Source organism: Callorhinus ursinus, unplaced genomic scaffold, assembly GCF_003265705.2.
Source record: "Callorhinus ursinus isolate GAN/ISIS: 27379988/994484 unplaced genomic scaffold, GSC_fseal_2.0 scaffold27, whole genome shotgun sequence".
Taxonomy (NCBI): domain Eukaryota; kingdom Metazoa; phylum Chordata; class Mammalia; order Carnivora; family Otariidae; genus Callorhinus; species Callorhinus ursinus.
Window position 1 is genome coordinate 11,887,642 of NW_027397089.1, and position 16,007 is coordinate 11,903,648.

At 36.9% G+C, this 16,007-nt stretch overlaps 1 pseudogene; it reads right to left on the reverse strand.

Moving 5' to 3' along the window:
* Positions 1 to 9,584: 9,584 nt before the first annotated feature.
* Positions 9,585 to 10,041, reverse strand: LOC112830210 (small ribosomal subunit protein uS13-like; annotated as a pseudogene).
* Between the last annotated feature and the right edge of the window lie 5,966 nt (positions 10,042 to 16,007).

The following is a 16,007-nucleotide window of genomic DNA, read 5'->3' on the forward strand; positions in this document are numbered from 1 at the left end:
TAATCACCATACATTACATCATTAGTTTTTGATGTAGTGTTCCATGATTCATTGTTTGCGTATAACACCCAGTGCTCCATTCAGTGTGTGCCCTCCTTAATACCCATCACCAGGCTAACCCATCCTCCCACCCCCTTCCCCTCTAGAACCCTCAGTTTGTTTTTCAGAGTCCATCGTCTCTCATGTTCGTCTCCCCCTCCGATTCACCCCCTTCATTCTTCCCCTCCTGCTATCTTTTTTTTCTTAACATATAATGTATTATTTGTTTCAGAGGTACAGAACTGTGATTCAACAGTCTTGTACAATTCACAGCGCTCACCATAGCACATACCCTCCCCAATGTCTGTCACCCAGCCACCCCATCCCTCCCACCCCCCCCAGCAACCCTCAGTTTGTTTCCTGAGATTAAGAATTCCTCATATCAGTGAGGTCATATGATACATGTCTTTCTCTGATTGACTTATTTCGCTCAGCATAACACCCTCCAGTTCCATCCACGTCGTTGCAAATGGCAAGATCTTATTCCTTTTGATGGCTGCATAATATTCCATTGTATAACATGCTTCCTCTTTAAACAACAGTCTACTCAACACAATCACAATTTCAGCCCCCTGCACCTACCCCACCACAAAATTTAAAATATTCCCAAACTCCTAGAGAAGAGCTATCCCAAACAAAATGATGTTCCCAGAATATAGTACTCAGTGAACTCCAAAGTTGGGAACTCTGGTGACTGAAGGAGATAGACTGAAAAGAGAAAACTTTGATTTCAGGTTCATCAGAATGTCCATCTAAGTGAGTTTTTTGAATTCCATGATCTATGAATGTCAATTCGCCAGAGGTAATTATGGTACTGTGTGTTTGCACGTGAGGGAGGAAAAATCCACCTGTGGATACTGTCATCTCTCTCAAGAACACAGACATTTCAGTGATAGCAGACCCAGTTAGGAGGTCTTTTGTGGATCTCTATTTTTGCCTCAATAAGAATATTCAAAACCTCTTCATTTCCATTTACCCTTTGAGTGTGGGCATTCTTTGGCAGTGGCTACCATCCTTTTGTAAGCCCCCAAGTTCAGGTCATGCTACAGAAGCCACTTCAATGTCCTCTTCCTAAGGAAGAGCCTGTGAAATCTGCTTCCCCTGGAAGATTTTCACATAGTCTCCACTTATGTTCCAAGTGGAGAATCAGCCTCAGCAGATTCCTCAACTGAGGCTCCTCTTGTTGAATCTCAAGGGTTTGTCTCTGGGAGCATAGGGTGGATGGATGCTTCTGATATGTGCTCCTCAAGACATGTTTTCCTCAGCCTTTGTTTTCAGGACTCGAGTAGCATGTCTTACTCTTATATCTTTATTTTCCCAATTGTGGGATATATCTCAAGTACTTCTTTGCCCACTGTTCTTCCTCTTCTCCTTTCAGAGAGGCTCAGCTGAGTTTTTCACATTTAAATCACTTTTAAAAATCATATCCTGTACTTTTCTACTGTAGAAAATTCCAAGAAATTCCATTTTTGTTTTTAATTCTTCTTTCTTCCCATCCTCAATGATTTTTTTCTCATGTACTCTTCCAGTTTGTTTTGTGGGATCTCCCATTGTAAGAGAAACGAGTCATTAAGGTATGGATCTACTAAATTATCAACTATTAAAGCAAACCTCACCTCTCTTCCCCTTTTAAAATTGGCTAATCTGACATGGGAGGTGTTTTTCCATCAACAAAAATCTAATGCAGGCCTACACTTGATCTATTGTTATCCTGCCTGGCTCCCTTTTATCTTGCCTCATCTTGGTTGTGTCTTTCCTTAAGAGTCCCAAATTCCATGCATTTCTTGGCATGTTCCTACAAGGCATGGTTAATACTTACATTGTCCACTTATAATAAACTGTGTTACTTTGAAACTCACCCAATAATTCTTTGAATATTTTACTCTATCCTTGGTCCCCCCACTGAGTCTGTCCAAAAATTTTATTTAGCAATTTTGCATACTTTTCCCAGTCTTCAAGCGTGATTCCCCCGGTTGATCTCACCATGGCCTCTCTACACCTTTAACCCTGTCTCCATTGGAGGACATGCGGTGGGTCATTTCAGATGACTATTGGAGACCTCATCTCTCTTTCTTTGTCAGATTTTTTTTGGGTTCCAGTCACCCTTTATGCTATAAAACTTGTACATCTTTCTCTTTTCCAATACCTGGGGGTATTGGAAAAGATCTTTTTTTTCATTTAAATATATCTATCCTGGTCTCTAAAATCTCATTTTCCCCTTTGTGTCTCTCTTGTTTGCCTTCTGTCCAACTTCTTAAAAAATCTTTCTTCCTTCAGTTTAATCAACTTGTTTTCCTTTAGTTTTCATTTTTTTGCTGTTTTCTGTTCTGATAGTAAGTTAGTCAGACTATTAGTTTGAATCCTGTGTGGGGTGTTCATGTTAAGGACATATCCATAAATTCCTATTTTATTGAATTTTAAAAATCAAGATTAGGAGTAAATTTTTCCACTCTGCCTTGCTTTCTGAAAATTCACAGTTCCTGTTATTTTATGTTTCCTTCTATTGTTTGTAAAGATATTCCCAATTTCCCCCACCTAGTACCTTCTTTTCCTAACTCCTTTTTATATTTCAAGCCATCTTTTACTTCTTTTCTTTTTATTATATTGTGTAGTCCTTCTTCTCCATTTTCACTAGACAGTTTTACTTTCCTTGCCATCTATTTCCACTATGATTTATTAATTGGACCAGGACTCATAGTTGAAATGAAATTCTTTATTTCCAAACATGGAATATTCCCCTGTTATTTTTTTATTAACTGACCTCTAGGTAACTGAATTATGATCTTTATTTATATGACTTTGAAATTATCTGAGAGTAGTTTGGGGGCCAACTCATGACAATTTATGTAAATAATTGATATGTATTTGAGAGAATGTGGTTTGCAGTGTTTGTGCAGTGTTCCATATCACTCCATTAGGTCAGGTTTGTAGGGTGTGCTATTCAGTATTTTATAGCCTTTTTTCTTTTTGTCTGTATTCTATAAGATACTGGGGAAAATGTGTTAAAATTTTTTCCATTTTGATTGTGGATATATTAACTTTCCCTTATAGTTATGTAAAATTTTCCTGTCTATATTTTGTGGTTATATAAATAGACACATATACATTTAAAACTGTTACATTTTCTGATATATTAAACCATTTATTTTTATAAATAAAATGTTTCTCTAGAACCTTAGGTGAAATGTTACATAGAAGTGGTAAAAGTAGACATCCTTTTCTTGTTAATGATCTTAGGGGGAAGGCATTCTTTCACCATTAATTATATTAGCTTTGTGGTTTTTGTAGATGACTTTTATCAGGTTGAGAAATTTCCTTTTATTTCTGGTTTATTGCATGTTTCATTATGAAAGAGTATTGGATTTTAGCAAATGGTTTGTGTATTGTGTGTGTGTCTATTGACTTGATTGTGTGGATTTTGTCCTCTATTCCATAATATGGTGCTTTCCATTGATTGGTTTTCATGGTAAACCAACCTTGCATTCCTCAGATAAATCTCATTTGGTCTTGTTATATAATCTTTTATGTTTTTCTAAATTCAGTTTGGTAGTATTTTGTTGAGAATTTTTACATCTCTATTCATAATGATATATTAATCTGTAGTTTTCTTTTGATATGTATTTGTCTGATTTTGTTATTAGGATAATACTGGCCTCATGGAATGAATGAGTTGGGAAGCGTACTGTACTGTTCCATCTTTTGGAACAGTTTGTGAAGGATTGGTGTTAGTTCTTTATTTGTTTGGTAGTATTCACCAGTGAACCCATTTAGTCTTTGGTGTGTGTGTGTGTGTGTGTGTGTGTGGTGGGGAGGGTTGTTTTTTTTTTTTTAAAGATTTTATTTATTTATTTGAGAGAGAGAGAATGAGAGATAGAGAGCACGAGAGGGAAGAGGGTCAGAGGGAGAAGCAGACTCCCCGCTGAGCAGGGAGCCTGATGTGGGACTCGATCCCGGGACTCCAGGATCATGACCTGAGCCAAAGGCAGATGCTTAACCAACTGAGCCACCCAGGCGCCCCTAGGGGAGGGTTTATTACCAATTAAATCTTTTTGCTTGTGATATGTCTATTCAGATTTTCTTTACTTCTTGAATCTATTTTTTTTTAAGATTGTGTTTATTTATTTGACAGAGAGAGAGACAGTGAGAGAGGGAACACAAGCAGTGGGAGTGGGAGAGGGAGAAGCAGGCATCCCGCTGAGCAGGGAGCCTGATGTGGGGCTCAATCCCAGGACCCTGGGATCGTGACCTGAGCTGAAGGCAGACGCTTAACAGCTTGAATCTATTTTTTAATAGCTCATGTCTTTCTGGGAATTCTTCCATCTCACTTAGACTATCTAATTTGTTGCCATTTAACTGTTATAACATTTTTTGGGGAAATTCTTTTTTTCTATAAGATCAGTGGTGATGTCCCTGCTTTCATTCTTGATTTTAGTAAATTGAGTATTGTGCCTTTTTTTTCTTTGTCAGTCCAGCTAAAGGTGTGTCAATTTTGTTGATCTTTTCAAAGAACCAGCTTTTGGTTTTATTGATTTTTATTTTTCCAATCTCTATTTCATTTGTTTCCACTCTATTTTTTATTCCTTCCTTCTGCTTACGTTTTGTTTAATTTATTCTTTCCTAGTTTCTTTTTTTTTTCTAAAATTTTTATTTATTTATTGAGAGAAAGAGAGAATGGTAGAGAGCATGAGAGAGAGGAAGGTCAGAGGGAGAAGCAGACTCCCTGCTGAGCAGGGAGCCCGATGTGGGACTCGATCCCAGGACTCCAGGATCATGATCTGAGCCGAAGGCAGTTGCTTAACCAACTGAGCCACCCAGGCGCCCTCTTTCCTAGTTTCTTAAGATGGAAGGTTAGTTTATTAATTTGAGTTTTTTCTTCATTTTTAAAATGTAGATGTTTATAGCTAATAATTTCCCTCTAAGCACTGTTTTAACTGCATCTCATGATTTTTGGTGCACTGTAATTTTGTGTTTATTTATTTAACAATATTTTCTAGGTTTCCTTGTGATTTGTTGTTGGACCCATTGGTTATTTAGTATTGTGATGTTGAATTTACACATTTTTTGGAAAATCCCCCAAATTTGCTTCTGTTACAGATTCCTAATTTCATTCCATTGTGGCCAGAGCATATACTTTGTATGGTTTAAACTTTTATAAACTTACTGAGGCTTGTTTTATGGCCTAACATCTGGTCTAAGTTGAAGAATGTTCCATACACCCCTGAAACAAATGTGTATTCTGCTGTTGTTGAATGGAGTATTCTGTGTCTGTTAGATCTATTTGGTTTATAGTGTTGTTCAGATCTTCTATTTCCTTGTTGACCTGCCTTGTTCTTCTATCTAGTATAGAAAGTGGGCTATTGAAGTCTCCAGTTAATGATAGTGAATTGTTTATTTTTATCTGTCAGTTTTTGTTTTATGCATTTTGGGGCTCTAGTGTTAGGTGCTTATATGTTTATAATTGCTATATTTTCTTGATGAATTGATTCTTTTATCATTATAAAAGCCCTTCTTTGTCTCCAGTAACAATTTTTGTTATGAAGTCTAAATTTTGTTTAATATTAGGATAGCCACTCCAGTTTTCCTTTATTTACTAGTTTCACGGTGTATCTTTTGCATTCTATCAATCTGTGCTGGAAATTACAATGAACATCTTAACTTAAAACTACCTAATTCATATTAGTACCACCTTAATATGAAAACTTTGACTCAGTACAGTTCTGTTTCCTCACTGCTTCTTTGTGCTATTATCATAGAAAGTACATCTTTATTCATTATAAGCCCTTCAGAACAGTTTTATAGTTATTATTTTATGCAGTTGTCTTTTAAATCAGATAGAAGAAAAGAGTTACAAATTATAGTACATTTATAATGTCTTTTATATTTCTAAATGTAGTTACTTTTATTGATGCTTTTTATTTTTTTATATGGATTTGAGTAATTATTTATTGTCCTTTTATTTCAGCCTGAAAAATTATTATTAGTGTCTCTTGTAGGGTGTATCTACTAGTGATGGATTCTATGTTTCTATTTATCTGGGAATGTCTTAATTTTTCATTTATTTTGAAGGTTAGTTTTGTTGGATATAAAATTGTTGGTTGACAGTCTGTTTCCTTCTTGTCCTACTGTTCTTTGGCTCTGTGATTTCTGATCAAATGTGTGAACTTGTCAATCATTATTTTTCAAATATTTTTTCTTCCCCCTTATCTCTTTTCTCTCCTTCTGGTATCAAATATATGTTGATATACTTAATGGTTTCCCACAGGTCTCTGAAGCTCTGTTCATTTTGTTTATTTTCTTTTCTTTCTATTCCTAAGTGTGGTTAATCTCGATTAACCTAGGTTTAACTTTTCTGGTTCATAGCTATGACAGTTGTGAGGCTCTTGGTTTTCATGGCTTCTACAGAGCTGGTGAATGCAGATGAGACTAGAGAAAGTTAAAACATCACAAGGCTCACTACTGTTACTGTGATTCAGCCTTGAGTAAATGTCCCATGGATTGTTGCAAGCCAGTGGCTAAATTCCAGAATACTGAAAAAGTTGCTTTTGACAATATTTTATTTTATGGAGGACCTGATTTTCAGAGATCCTTATCCGACAATCCTGAAAGTACTTCCCCATGTTTTAAAAATATTTTCAAAAAATGTTAAATTTGTTTTTCTCATTGTGCAGCTTTCTAGATAATTTCTTCTGACCTATTTTACATTTCACTAACTCTCCCTTTAGCTCTGCCTCATTTGCTATTAAAATTTCCCAAAGAATTTTCCTCTTCCTCCCCCATTCCACCTTCTTCTTCTTCTTCTTCTTCATAGTATAGTTTCTTTCTTAGTCCCTTTCTTTCTTTCTTTTGTTTGTTTGTTTGTTCATTTCAGGATCCCAATGAGTTTTCATCTCAATAACTATGTTCCTTTGAGTCAATATTGCCATAGTTTGTAAGAAACTTTTCAAATAAGGACGTAATGATGAAAAAAATAAATACATCTTATGTTCATGAAATTCATTATTACATTTTTTAACACTAGAAGTTCTGTTTGCAGCCTTTACAAATCTGCTGGTCTTTCTTCATAGTTTTCTGATTCCTGCAGATGCTTTTACATGAGTCATTTATGTTTTCACAGTAATTATAGAATTATATTTCTGATAATTTCAGTATATAATCTTTTTTATGCCTGTTTCTGCTGTTATTTCTGCTGGTTTTGCTCATTCTGCCCTGTTTCTTCCTGTTTCCAGTGATTTTGGGGTGTGATCTGTACATCTTCCCTTTAAAATTATTTATGGAGGGGCACCTGGGTGGCTCAGTTGGTTAAGCGACTGCCTTCTGCTCAGGTCATGATCCCGGAGTCCTGGGATTGAGTCCCACATTGGGCTTCTGGCTCAGTGGGGAGCCTACTTCTTCCTCTGACCCTCTCCCCTCTCATGCTGTTTCTCTCTCTCTCTCTCTCTCCCCCAAATAAATAAATAAATAAAATCTTTTAAAAAATAAAATTATTTGTGGAAATTCCTTGATGCCTAAGGTGAAGATGAATTCTTACAGAAAGGATTTATGTTTGCATTTGCCAGACTCCAGGGAATACTACAATCTGAGATAATTTTAAACTAAATTCTTAATATAAGATGTTTTCACAATCCAGGAAATATGAACATGATCTAATGATCCATGTGTGCACTTATTTGTGTTTCTAGTTTTTCAGATTCATTCTCACTGCTCTCCTTTTCTGTTCAACTGAGATGCTGTTCTTTATGAGTGTTTCTAGGTTTGGGCTAGTAGAGTGGGTTGACATTGTTTTTACATTTATAGGGCTTAGGGTTTCTTCTTAGTTTCCTGAATTTCTCAGCATAATGACCACAAGCTACTATAGCCAAAATCCTTGTGGCTTACAAAAAATAAAAATGTACTCTTTTGTTCATGTCACAGTCAGATATAAGTCAGATGGCTCTCCTGGGTTTATCTCCTTCACAGTTTCTCAAGAAATCTTTCACTTTTAGATAAGGAAGCTGAGGACCTTACAGATTACCTTAAGGGCCAGGACTGGAAGTGGTATACAGAAGTTCCATTGTCCAAAACTAGACATGTGCCCACAAAGAAACTATGAGTAGGAATAGGAACAGCAGTCTCCCTGTGGGTTTGAGATGAAGAAAGAGGATCTGTGAGCACATCTGCTTTACCTCTCCATCCAGGACCATAAACCCCTGAAGGCAATGAGGACAAAATCACAAGTTCTCCAGGTTCAGCAAATACTCAGAGCAAAAGTAGCCTCCTTGCTTGTTTTCCCTCTTGGTTCCTATCTTCAACTAAATTTAGGCCTTGGAATTGCTTACCATCTCCTCTTCTCGTCAAGGCCTTTAAGATAGATGAAAGCATGTAAGCTGTATTCAGCATTTACAGTTGTTTTCAGCTGGAGTGATGGCTCAGAAATCCAGCCAGCCTGTGTTTCAGAAATGGAAGTCATGAAAGCATTTTCCATTGCTTGGGCTTTTTAGGGATATCCTATTCATGTGATTCCCAGGAGCTCAAGTACCCAAAATTAATTGTTTGTTTGGAGCTGATAATTATTAGGTTCTTGTTTTGCAAATCTAAATAATACATGTGTGAAGATAGAAGAAACAGCATTACATAAGCTTTAAGTGATCTTACCTCTAAGCCTCATACCAGCAATTTCAGGAAGAGCCACTTTGTCTTTCTAGGTGAATGGCAAGACCCTTGGCCTTATGCTCTGTCTACTTGGGGCAAAGATGATCTGCTTTTTCATGAAGCTAATCAAAATTACAGATGATTTCCAATTTACCATGATTCGACTTAGGAGTTTTTGACTTTATGATGGTATGCAAGCGATACACATTCAGTAGAAACTGTACTTCAAATTTTGAATTTGGATCTTTTCCTGGGCTAGGGATAGTGGTGTAATCCTCTCTGGTGATGTTGGGGAGAGGCAGCAGCAGCTCCTGGCCAGCCACGTGATCATGAGGGTAAAAAACCAGTACACTGACAACCATTCTGTACTTGTACAACCATTCTGTTTTCCATTTTTACTACAGTATTCAATAAATAGCATGAGGTATTCAACACTCCATTTTATTTTATTTTTTAAAAGATTTTATTGGGATGTCTGGGTGGCTCAATCAGTTAAGCATCTGCCTTTGGCTCCGGTCATGATCCCTAGGTCCTGGGATCGAGCCCCACATTGGGTTCCCTGCTCCATGGGAAGCCTGCTTCTCCTTCTCCCACTCCCCCTGCTTGTGTTCCTGCTCTCACTATCTCTCTTTCTCTGTCAAATAAATAAATAAAATTAAAAAATAAATAAATAAAAGATGTTATTTGTTTATTTGAGAGAGAGAGAGAGAGTATGAGTGTGGGGAGAGGGAGAAGCAGACTCCCTGCTGAGCAGGGAGCCCAATGGGGGACTCAATCCCAGGACCTGGGGATTATGACCTGAGCCAAAGGCAGATGCTTACCTCACTGAGCCACCCAGGTGCCCCAACACTCTATTTTATTTTATTAAAAAAAATTTTTTTAGGTGTATAAACTATTAACAGACAAAGCCTACAGATTTATTTCTTCTTAGACACACGCACGATGCGGCCACGGCACCCTGTGATCTTGGTGTGCAGGCCTTGGACACCAAGTCCCTGGAAGTGGTGCAGCCCTCTGTGGGCCCTAATCTTCTTCAGTCACTCCAGGTCTTCACTAAGTTTGTTGTCTAGAACATTGGCCAGGACCTGGCTGTACTTTCCATCCTTCATGTTCTTCCATCTGTTCAAAAACCAGTCTGGGATCTTATAGTGGCAAGGATTCTGCATAATGGTGATCACACGGTCTGCCTCATCCTCAGTGAGCTCTTGGCCCTCTTGGTGAGATCGATGTCTGCTTTCCTCAACACCACATGAGCATATCCTCACCCCACACCCTAATTGCAGTGATGGCAAAGGCTATTTTCTGCCACCCATTGATATTGGTGTTGAGGACTTGCAAAATGTGCTGGAACTTCTCAGGGATCACTAGAGACATGGTGGCGGCCCCAGCGACAGCGTGTAGACCTCCTGTGGAAGAGCCCAACACTCTTTTTAAAAAATAGGTTTTTGCATTAGGTGATTGGGCCAACTGTAGGCTAATGTAAGGGTTCTGAGCACATTTTAGGTAGGCTAGGCTAAGCTGTGATGCTCAGTAGGCTAGGTGTATTAAATGCATTTTTGATTTATGATATTTTTACTTTGTGATGAGTTTATCAGGATATAACCCTATCATAAGTAAAGGAGGAGCTGTACTCATTCTAGTTTGCATTTGCCTCTTACTCTTGGGCAGTGCTCTTTCTCCAGTTTTTTCTGACATTCTTTTTTTAAATTGGTTCTGTCAACTTAGGCGTGTCCAAGCTCTACATGTGCAGGGATGGGGAAAAGTTCTGTCATGTTTGAGTTGGACATCAAAGTAGAGAGACTAGAGACCATCTTCTTTATAGTAAGAGGCAGTATGTCTCTTGGATGCAGACTGCCTGGTGTGACCTGATCCCTTTCCTCACCTGCCATGTATACACCTTGGGTAAATCACTTAGCTCTCTTGTGCCTTGATTTCCTTGTCAACAAATTGGGTTAAAGAACAGTAATTCATATCATAGTGTTGATGTGAGTGTTAGGGGAGTTAATATATGTAAAGAATTTAGAACAGCTCTTTGTGCATAGTGAGCATTAAGTGTTACCTGTTATGATGGTTGACATAAAGAACATTTTATTAATCTCATTGTTTCATTCAATCAAGTTACTATTACTATAATAAAAGTAATTTAAAAAATCTGTTCCCAGAACCATAGTCTCAGACTTTTTGATATAGTGACTTTTCTGCCACTCACTACCCCTCCCAACGTGGGTAAGCTACTAAACCTCTCACTGTGTTAGCTTTTCCATTCACAAAAGTGGACATCACAGTAGTGTCCATTTAGAAGGTTGTTTGGAGGACCAGTTGAGTGAATATGTTAAACTCCCAGAAGAGGGTATGGTGTACATTATGCATATAACAAATGTGAACCATCCCCACATCTTGTCACCACCGTTGTAAAAGTCCATATGTCTCCTTCCATCTAAATCCTAACTCTCCTGGACCCATTTGAATACTAAACAGAACTCAGGTATATAAATTATGTTTTATTTTCAACCCTGTAAATTTTTGTATTTGTGAAATACACTAATATACCAGAATATTTTACTAAAAATAACTGTGCTTTTTTTTTTTTTTTTTACAGTTCGGTGAAGTCAGTGATAAATTTCAAAAATCCCTTCTGATTTTCAGGATTGGGTCTCTAAAATGTAATAAAAACTATTAACTATAGAGAACAAACTGATGGTTATCAGAAGGGAGGTGGGTGGGGGATGGGTTAAATAGGTGATGGGCATTAAGGAGGACACTTGTGGTGAGCACGGGGTGATGTATGGAAGTGTTGAGTCACTATATTGTACACTGGAAACTAATATTACACTGTATGTGTAATTACTAACTGGAATTTGAATTAAAACCTTAAAAAATTTAAAAAGAAATGTAAAACAACCAAAACCAAACCAACAAACAAAAAAATCCCTGCCTATTCTAGGGTATAGAGAGAAGGGTTTCAGTGTTTAGAGTAATATGATAATGTTATCCATCTTTCATATATTATGCCAAGTCCTTAAAAATGTCTCACTTAATCCTTGTAGCAACCTTATAGGGTAGGTGCTGTTGTTATTCCCATTTATTAATGAATATACTGAATCAGAAAATGATTAAATAAGTTAAATAATTTGCCCAAGGTGACACCACTATTAAATGACTAAAGCACAAAAATTGAATCCAGGAAGTTTCGTTCTCAAACATGGACTCTTAAAATGCTATGATTTGGAGGGAGAAGGATTTTATTTTATTTATTGGTTTTTTAAAATGTGAAATGTTATATATATATATATATGTATATATTTCTATATATTAAAAATTTTTTTTTAAATCTCTCCACCCAACATGGCACTTGAACTAACGACCCCACAATCAAGAGTATATGTTCTACCAACTGAGCCAGCCAGGCACCCTGGGAGAATTTTTTAATCCTGCTTTGAACTTCTTTGACAATTGCTTTCTCTATGGATTCTTTCTTTTCTTAGGACAATATAATCAGATAGATCTAAAGTAGGGGCAGACACCGTGTGATATTTCATAAAGCAAGCAGTTTTCTGGAGGGCCTTTGTGTGTAGAGGAATACTCACTTTTATTTGTATGTCAGTTAATGTCTGTTTAATCCTTAATACAAATTTTTTTCAAATAGTCACATATTTATACAACTATAAATAAAAACTTATTTATGTAGCCAATTAAAACTTCCAAATATTTTAATATAGATTGTAATCATATTTTCATAAGTCTAACAGCAAATTTTCTTAAATGTTTTAAAGTCTTTTAAAAATGAACATAAAGCAACACAATGATTACAAATTTTTTCTTTAGTTTTATATGCAAACCAGTTTTTTAAATTTTATTTTTAATTTTTTTTAAGATTTTATTTATTAGAGAGAGAGTGCACACACAAGCAGGGGTGGGGGGGGGAACGGGCAGAGTGAGAGGGAGAAGCAGACTCCCTGCTGGGCTCTATCCCAGGACACTGAGATCATGACCTGAGCCAAAGGCAGACACTCAACCATCTGACCCACCCAGGCTCCCCACAAACTAGATTTTCAAGGATGGATATCATGACTCAAAATTGAGCATTATCTTTTTTCTCTTACAGAGAAGGCTGGGTCCATGAAAGCTAGAGAATTTTTCAGCTTCCTTCTTTCTCCCTCATCTACTTGAATACTTTTGTCAGAGTAAGAGTTTCACTCATTTAGATTTTCTCAGCTTTAAAAAATAGCTTTCTCTGTTTTATTTCTTTTATAAATTATCTGTCCACTTAACAAGGTGAACCTAAGTTTGTACTTTCTGTGCCTCTCAAAGGTGAACAATATTACCTGAGTTTAGAGATCCATTTAAAAGTAAATTCAATTTACTAGCTTACTATTATTGCAGGTAAAGAAGTACCAACTTTCCAAGTATTTGAAAATATAATTCTGCTGGTATTTCACACTTAGAGCTGGTCTCCTCCCTTTCTTTTGCTATTATTTTTAATAAGTGCCACAGGAACATTACTACTTTCCTATGGAGACCAGGTGTGCAATCCTCAGTACTGTGGAAGTTTCCACTCCCAGTCACAGGGTTTATTCCTCTTCAGAGTTTATGTGGCTACATAAACCAGGGCTCTGCAGCTTGACTCAGAAACCAACTGCAATGCTCAATATTACTAAATGTAAATACTAAAGTCTGCTAATGGAGCCTGTGGTCTCTTAACACAGAACCAAACATCCTTATGAGAAAACCCCAAATATCAAAACTACAAAAACAAGCAGAAACCTCAAATAAGTACTTGATATAAAAATAGGTATATTTTTATAAGGATGTGGATGTTAAGAGTTACAGATAACAGTTTCCCAACCTTGGCACTCTTGATATTTTAGACTGGGTAATTCTTTTTTGTAGAAGGTGGTCTTGTACATTGTAGAATATTTAGCAGCATCCTGTGCCTGGCCTCTACCCACTAGATGCTAGTAGCACCCTTCCCGCACTTATCACAGCCAAAAATGTCTCCGTACGAGCATTGCCAAGGGTCACCTGGAGAACAAAATCTCCTTGGTTGAAAACTCCTGATATATCATATCATAATCCAAATGTATGCTGCTATACAGAGAATCAGACCCAAATAGAAGCTTTTTAAAAAACTTCTCTTACTATGATATTGCTGAGTAGAGATGGAGAGCACCTCTGCTCTCATACTCCTCTTGCCTCTTTCCCTACTTTTGCAATTAACTACCACATCTACTGGCCCTTCACTCTTAATTGCTTTTTTAAAAAAATAGCTTGATTGATTAATGTAAAAAATGACTGGCTTATAAACTTTTTAAGCCTGGATGCTTTCCATTAGATTTGGCAGAATCCTAACTCAAATGGTCTAATAAACATAGTGAATTTATTCGCTCAAAAACTGGAAAGTTCAAAGGTAGATCTACAGAAATAGATCCAGAGACTTCCATTAGGATACTATTAGGATGCAGGCTCTACACCCATTTCTTTCTTTTTTTTTTTTTTTAAATTTTATTTATTTATTTGAGAGAGAGAATGAGAGAGAGAGAGAGAGCACATGAGAGGGGATAGGGTCAGAGGGAGAAGCAGACTCCCCACTGAGCAGGGAGCCCGATGCGGGACTCGATCCTGGGACTCCAGGATCATGACCTGAGCTGAAGGCAGTCGCTTAACCAACTGAGCCACCCAGGCGCCCTCTACACCCATTTCTAAGCTCTGCTTTCTCTGTGTTGGTTCTTTCTCAACTCTGTCCACGTGGTAGTAAGATGGACACTAATATCTTTTTTTTTAAGATTTTATTTATTTATTTTATTTATTTATTTGACAGAGAGACACAGCGAGAGCAGGAACACAAGCAGGGGGAGTGGGAGAGGGAGAAGCAGGCTTCCCACGGAGCAGGGAGCCCGACGTGGGACTCAATTCCAGGACCCTGGGATCATGACCCAAGCCGAAGGCAGACGCTTAATGACTGAGCCACCCAGGCGCCCAGACACTAACATCTTTAGATGTACACTCAACTACTTCAACTTCAGTACAAAAATATTTTCCATTTACTAATAATTTAAAAAAAAATCCTAAAATAGAATCTTATTGACTCTGAGTGACCTGGGTTGGGTCAGGTGCCCATTCCTGAATCAGTCACCACAGTAAGAGAGCCACAGTGTTCTAATTGCCCAAGTTTAGTTCACAAGCCTAATCCTGGAATGGGGTGGAGTCAGTTTCATTTGCATTGCGTGGGCAGATACTACAGGAGGGTTGGCTGTTCCTGTGCTAGGACGGAAAGAAGGGGATTAGAGGCTGCAACAGAAAAAAACCTAAGATGTCCATTCTAAGTATGCTCATTGGGAATGCCAGGAAGAAGATTCTGCCATGTTTTGGTTCATACATTGGAAAACAAGACTCAGTAGACAATGCAATTCATGGAAATTCTCAGATTTTGATATATTGTCTTCTCTTAGCTTTATAGCATACTTGGAAGTCTCTGTGTATTTTCATTGGCATTTTAATAAATACAATTTGATTGGAAGGGTTTGGTGTTTTATTTTAATGAAAGAAGTTATTTCTCTATGCCATGAAGATATCCATGGCACATTATACTGTTATAAGTGTGAAAACACCACATAGTTTATTGATAACTTTATGGTAACCTTTATCTGCCTGATAAAGTTGATTTCAATGTTGTTTTTGATTTTTATGTTGTTTTGATTTTTATGTTGTTTTATGCTTAACATCTTTGGAGAAAGTAGTTTTCTTACATTTAAGGGATATGAGAACCAGCGTCAGACACACTCAGAAGAGAACATTTAGATAATTTCATTTTCTGAGATAGTTGGTGATGTTTTATATGCAGCTCCAGGGGAAATAATTGACAATATTTTTGTAAGGAAGAAGACTTTAAAAAATCTGTTTCATTGTGTGAGAAAGTTAATACAACTTAGTAAAAGGCAGTAACATTTAGTACCCAGTTGTATTTGTTTTTGCTTTTATATCTACATTATGGGAAATGCATGCTGCCTAAGAAAGTTATAAAAATTTCATACACTCTGTTTCTTCCATTGTATTTTTTCTCTCTTTATCTTGTCTTTCCTTTACAACTCTCTTTTCTCTCCCTTTTTGCACTGTATTATTCTTTTATCCTCTTTTACTTTTCCTTTCTTTTCAATCTGGTCCCTTTGGGTTAGTTTCTTTAGCTCTTAATAGTTTATTGAACAGCATACAATGGTTTTACCTAATTTTTATATGGATATGAAATTGCTACAATTTAAAAATATCCTATCACTTAAAAATTTTTGATCTTCTCGTCATTTCTCTGTATAAAAAGGTTTTTTACCAGTGAATAACCCCATGCA